The sequence below is a fragment of the Grampus griseus genome, assembly GCF_964374135.1.
Source record: "Grampus griseus genome assembly, chromosome: 11".
In the NCBI taxonomy this organism is placed as follows: Eukaryota; Metazoa; Chordata; class Mammalia; order Artiodactyla; family Delphinidae; genus Grampus; species Grampus griseus.
The window spans coordinates 70,318,094-70,325,201 of NC_139005.1; positions in this window are offsets into that span (position 1 = coordinate 70,318,094).

Consider the following 7,108-nt stretch of genomic DNA (forward strand, 5'->3'; position numbering starts at 1 on the left):
TACTCACCTCTCCTTTCTGCTACCATGAGAGACTGATCTGACAGCTTTATTATCTAAATACTTATGAAATCCATCTGCTTTCTCCTTCTCAACTTTTATTTTATTATAATGTGATAGTTTCCTAAATGGTCTTATCTTTACTCTTTCTCTTCACATTGTATTTTCCTAACTGAATCTAGAGCTATGTTTTTAAAATATGAACCTGATCATGTAGCTCTTCTGCTTACACATTTTATAATAATGGCAACCCTGTGATCTTAGGATAAAGACTTAATCCTTAAACTGGTCTAAAACTGGGTATTACCTATACTTGCCTATGCCCTAATTTTATCTTGTTTCACTCCTTCTTTCTTTCATTTCACCCACAATGACCAATTTTTCATTCAAAAATTACATGCTCCTCTATATATATATATCACTAGGGATTTTTCAATGTAAAGAACTGAAACTGAATTGAGCTACCTTCAGCAGAAAAATAAATTATCACAAACTATATGGGAGAGCTCACAGAACTGACAAGAAGGCCAGGGAAACAGGTGCAAAATAAAACAGAAAAAAAGTGATTCTCTGGAATCTACACAGTATAATCAATTCAACAGTTTCATATCAGTGTCCATACAAGAATGAATGAGCTCCAATTTTATTTTCATATTTTAAAAAAATCTGTTCAAAATTCATGTTTCCAGAAGAGAACATGTGACTGGCCTAACTTGGAGTACATATACATTCCCTAGCAAGGGGAAGAAGGAAAACTTGTTCAACAACACTGCTAACACCTTACAGAGGAGGGGAGATAATCCTCCATAAGTAAATTAAAGGGCTATTACAAAACAGTCTGCAATTTATGATAGACGGCCAAGATTTTAAGAGCCCTATATACTCCTTCAGGACTTTTATTCTGCTGTCATCACTGCCTACAATATTCTATCTTCCTTTTAATAAGTTAATTCCTGCTGTTGCTTGTGAGCTTATCTCAAATATATGTCCCCCCAAAAAACCCTTCCCATATCAATTCTAACTTTGATATATTCACTGAGTCTAGTGCACTTTTCCTACATAACAATGATCACAGATTGTATTTGGCAATTTACTCATATACTTATTTGATTGGGATTAATGAACACATCACTTTTTTTTCAAATTGTATTCCCATTACCAAACACAATACTTCTCACAAAGTAGGTGTTCAATGTACACTAGCTGAATAAATAAATAAGCATATGGGTGTTTTTGATATCATAAGGGTGAATGCTGTGTTAAGTAGTTTGTGCAGAGTAAGCTACAGTAATCAAGACAGTGTGGTACTGGTGAAAAAATAGATAGATCAGTGGGACAAAATACAGAGCCCAGCAATATACCAACACAAATATGGTCAGCTGATCTTTGACAAAGGAGTAAAAACAATACAAGGGAGCAAAGATAGTTTTTTCAACAAATGGTACTGGAACAATTGGGCACACACACACACACACACACACACACACACACACACACACAGAAAGAAGCTAGACACAAACCTTATACTCTTCAATAAACAAATCCCCAAAGTATCACTGACCTGAATGTAAAATGCAAAACTATAAAACTTCTAGAAGATAACATAGGAGAAAACCTAGATGACTTTGAGTTTGGCAATTACTTTTTAGATACAACACAAAAGCCACCTTCCATGAAAGAAAGATTAGTAAGTTGGACTTCACTAAAATTAAAAACTTATGTCCTGCAAAAGATGATATCAAGAGAATGAGAAGACAAGCCACAAAGAGGAGAAAATATTTGCAAAAGACATATCTGATAAGGTACTGTTTTCTAAACTATACAAAGAACGCTTAAAACTCAACAGTAGGAGCACAAACAACTGCATTAAAAAATGGACCAAAGACCTTAACACACTCTTTATCAAAGAAGATGGCAAATAAAAAGATCCACATCATATGTCATCAGAGAAATACATATTAAAACACTGAGATATAACTACACACCTATTAGAATGGCTAAAATCCAGAACACCGGCAACACCAAATGCTGACAAGGATGAGGAGCAACAGGAACTCTCATTCATTTACTGGTAAGAATGTAAAATGGTATAGCAACATTGAAAGACAGTTTGGTAGTTTCTCACAAAATTAAACATACTCTTACCATATGATCCAGCAATCATGCTCCTTGGTATTTACTCAAAGGATTTGAAAACATGTCCACACAGAAACCTGCACACAAATGTTTATAGCAACTTTGCTCATAATTTCCAAAACTTGAAAGCAACTAAGGTGTTCTTCAGCAGATGAATGGATAATTTGTGATAGATCTAGACAACAGAATATTTTGCAACACTAAAAAGAAATGAGTTGTCAAGCCATAAAAAGACATGGAGAATCCCTAAATCCACATTGCTAAATGAAAGAAACTGATCTGAAAATGCTACATACTGTATGATTCCAACTATATGAGATTCTGCAAAAGACAAAACTATGAAGACAGTAAAAAGATCAGTGATTGTTAGAGGTAAGGGAGGAGAGAGGGATGAGCAGGCAGAGCACAGAGAATTTTTAGATCAGTGAAAACATTAGGTATAATTCTATGATGGTGGATACACGTCATTACAAATATGGCCAAACTCATAGAATATACAAGATCAAGAGTGATTTCTACTGTAATCTATGGACATTGTATAATAATAATGTGACCATGTAGGTTCATTGGTTGTAACAAACGTGGCATTCTGGTGAAGGATGTTGATGATAGGAGAGGCTATGGCCATGTAGGGAGAGAAAGTATATGAAAAAATCTCCTTATTTTCCTCTCAGTATTGCTGTAAACCTAAAACTGCTCTAAAAATAAAGTCTGTTAGAAAAATATGCATGGTATGGGATCATTTCAGTGATGAAAAATGAAATAGGAACCCAAAGGAACACTCAGGCTGTAAGAGGAAACCAGGATTCTGTTGAGTCACAGAAGCCACGGGAAGAGTGTTTGAGGGAGAAATCAGTCATGACACATGACACAGGGCAAATGTAAACTAGGATTGATGAAAAGCCATTGCATTTAGCATAAAGATTATTAATAGTCTAGGGAGTGAATTTCAAAGAATTAATGGGAGACGTGAGAACTGAGAAATATAAATTGTTCATAGCTTAGCTTGGAAAGGTCTGTAACATGAACAGTAGCTGGGTTCTTCTTGAAGGAAGGACAGGAATTCCAAGGACTTTTTGTTTGTCCTTCATAGTTGTGTTGCTGCTACAGTGTTTGAGAAGAAACAAACTAGAATAAGTTGAAATACGCATATAAAAATTTAAAATGGAAGGAAAATTTGAGCACATGGATGATAAATGAGTAAATTGATTGAGAGAAGAAAGTGGAAAGATCCAAGTCATTACCTTTAGGGAGGAAGGGGCTTCTCCAATTTTAAGGAAGGGGAATACGGGTTTAGAACTAGAAAATGTGAGGGAGGTTTGGCCTATTTGGCACAGGAAGACAAAATAATTTGGCTATTAATATAATCCAGGCAAAAGGAAAATGAGGGGTTGGAAGGGTACCACTAGCAATACAGAGAAATAAAAAGATGGGAGAAAGAGCCTAGAAATTAAAATGACAGAAAACATTGACTCCCGGCTTCATGAGACTTGAAGTATAATCATATTTTGCCCTCTATAAGAACAGAAAATTAAAAACATAAAAATAAGCATGAGGCCTTGGGAGAAATCCGTGCATTTCAGGCACCCTGAAGCTTAAACTTCCTTAGCTTCATGGCAAATGTGCTTCTTGCCACAAGACTTGCTGATAAATTTGGCACAGAGTAGGAGTGGAAGAGTTTGCATTTTAAAAAAAAGACTGCTCTAGATGTGCTGTGGAGAATGGATTGGAATGTAGGTATAGAAGTTGGGAAGTAAACAAAGGGAAAAAAAGCTAGAGAAATGAGACTAAAACACATGAAAGAAAATGTCTATCTTTCTCCCCCCAAAACAAGCCCTATTAGCAATACAATATATTCCTTCAATACTAAAGGCAAATGAACATTTTTACTTTTCTTCCAAAATATAATAAATAATAGTCGTGTCATATTTTAAATAATCAGATATTGAATATAAATATTTTATGATATTAATTTGCCTAGAGTGTCACGGCAAACTAAATAAATTTAAAATTTCTTGAGATGAACTTCAAAATGACACAAAATAAATATGTACGTGATGTCAAAAAGTTTTCTTAGTTATATTCAACAGGAACAAAGTTGTTTAAGAGTAACACAAAGTTTTTTTTTTAATTAAAAATTTTGTTGGAATAATTTTAGATTTTCATGAAGTTTCAAGAAATAGTACAAGGAGATTCGTTATACATTTTGCTCAGTTTCCCCGAATGGTAACATTTTGCAATCCTTTACTGTAATATCACAACCAAGATATTGATATTGATACAATACTCTGATCTATTCAGATGTACTCTGTTTTACTTGTAATCATTTTGCTGTGTGTCTCTGTGTGTTTTTATGTTCTATGAAATTTTATCACATGTGTAGTTTCTTGTATCCACCACCACAGTCAAGATACTGGGCACTTTCAACACCATATACATGAGTTATTTTTAAAGTAAAATGATATGAAATACTTCATTTCTCTATGTAGAAAATAGGTAAGAAAAGAGGTGTTTTTCCCTATCAACTTTATTATACAACCTAGTCATAAATTGGTGAATTAAAGTTTTGTGAACTCAAATAGTAGGAACATCTAAAAGCAGCATCACACTCGAGACCATTATTTTATTTCCTGCAATGAAATGTAGCTACCAATTAACGGCATACAAATTGGGAGTGAGAAGACTAGTTTCTAAGATATTCCAACAAGTCAGACATTAGAATCAAATTAATAGACTTAGACACTAAGCACAATAGACATAATACATGAACTGATTTCTGACTATAACCAGTTCCACAGGTACTCTCTCCCTACCTTAAAAACAACTAAAAACTCATGTATAACTGTATGAGAAAGGGCATTACACTCATTTTTATATAGGTATGGTGTTTTACCAGTGGAAAACATTTATGTAAAGTACATGCTTAATGTATAATTATTCAAGCTACACAGTGTTTAGAATATATCCTGTATAAATATGTGAATAGTTACATCATGTTTAAATAGAGAAAGATATATTCTGCTATTGAAGAATACATTTATATAAGATGCATGTTTAAAGTATAATTATTCATGTTACAGATTATTGAGAATATGTGCTGTATAGATATATAAATAGTTATATTTTGTATTTGCATTTTTAAAGGAGCTTTCTTTAAGAGACCATTACTGTTTGCATTTGCAATATTTTCTTTTGGTTTTATTATGAAAATAATTCTCAGGGTTGGGAGGGTGTGGAATGATAGAGAGAACAAAAATAGCATATCTTTACCATACTCTCTTCCACAAAAAACTTTTTCCTATGGCAGCAGTTGGACTTTCACTGAGTAAATCACCTTCCTTATTTCCCTTTTTTAGGCTCAAGGGCACAGGGTTTAGCATAGTTCCTCTTCAAGGACACTATTGTGGGAAAAGCGTTCCTCCCTAAGGCAGGTGAAACCCACAGAGGCTGAAGCATCATTTCTGGTCAGATGACTATGGGTTCCATTTCACAGTCTTCGATGGAGAGCTCAGAGTCTCTACTTGTCAGGGTAGATTTTTCTGTGGAATGTGTTAGGAGTGGTCATGGTCCTATTTAGGGCCAGGAATCATTCATTGGAAGTTAGGTAGAAGTTTATACATAGAAATCCAAACTTATGAAATAATAAATAAATGGATAAGCACAGAAAAGATGAGGAAAAACAGAACTTATCCTGAGAATGACTATTGAGTGGCTGAAGACTAGATTGGAAACATTGAAACAAATGAGAAAATTTGATAATTGTATGGTGGTTAGGTAGGATACTGTCCTAGTTTGTTTGTTTTTTAAATTTTTATTGAAGTATAGTTGATTTACAATGTTGTGTTAGTTTCTGGTGTACAGCCAATTGAATCGGTTATACACATCCATATATATATATATATATATATTTTTTTTTTTTTGGCTGCGTTGGGTCTTTGTTGCTGCATACGGGCTTTTCTCTGGTTGTGGTGAGCGGGGGCTACTCTTCGTTGCTGTGGGCGGGCTTCTCATTGCGGTGGCTTCTCTTGTTGTGGAGCACAGGATCTGGGTGCACGGGCTTCAGTAGTTGTGGCTCACGGGCTTAGTTGCTCCGTGGCATGTGGGAATCTTCCCGGGCTAGGGCTCAAACCCATGTCTCCTGCATTGGCAGACAGATTCTTAACACTGCGCCACCAGGGAAGCCTAGTGGCTTCCTTTTCTAGATTATTTTCCCATATAGGCCATTACAGAATATTGAGTAGAGTTCCCTGTGCTGATACTGTCCTAGTTTTAAGGAAACACACAGAGAAGTATTTACGGGGAAAGAGACAACATATCTACAATTCATTCTCAAAAAGTTCTCAAAAAAAAAAGTTTGTGTGTCTGTACGTATGTATATGTGTGTCTGTACACGTATGTATCTGTGTGTATGTAAGGAGTAAAATGATAAAATAAATGTGACAAAGAGTAAATTTGGAAAGTATTTGGAAAATATGAGTTCTCTATACTATTATTGTAATTTTAATGTAAGTCTGGAAATATCAAAATTAAAAATTAAAGGTAAAACAACTGGAAATCAGCCAATTTTTTTTTTTGCCTTCATGTCTAAAGGTTATTTTTTGGTAATGTAGGGGGAAATGCTAGAATACATGTTCCCCTCAGGGAACAGACAAACAAGAAACAAACAAGGCTTAACTAAACATTCATGAGATGGATTAAAAGTTATGTAAAATGACCCTTAATATGATCCTTCTTTTTCCATTGCACTACCACAACTAGAGTTTGAATCCTGATATCTTATCTTAGCTGGTATAGCAGTCTACTTATTAGTGTGCCTGCTGACAAATTTACTACACTCGTCATTAATATTCCTAAATCATTGCATCACAAAAATATGTCTAAATCTCCTCAATTGCACTAGATTTAAGTCCCTTAAAGTCAGAGATTGAGTCTTACTAATTGTCAAGTTCACCAAACCTCAGGACCTAACTAACTG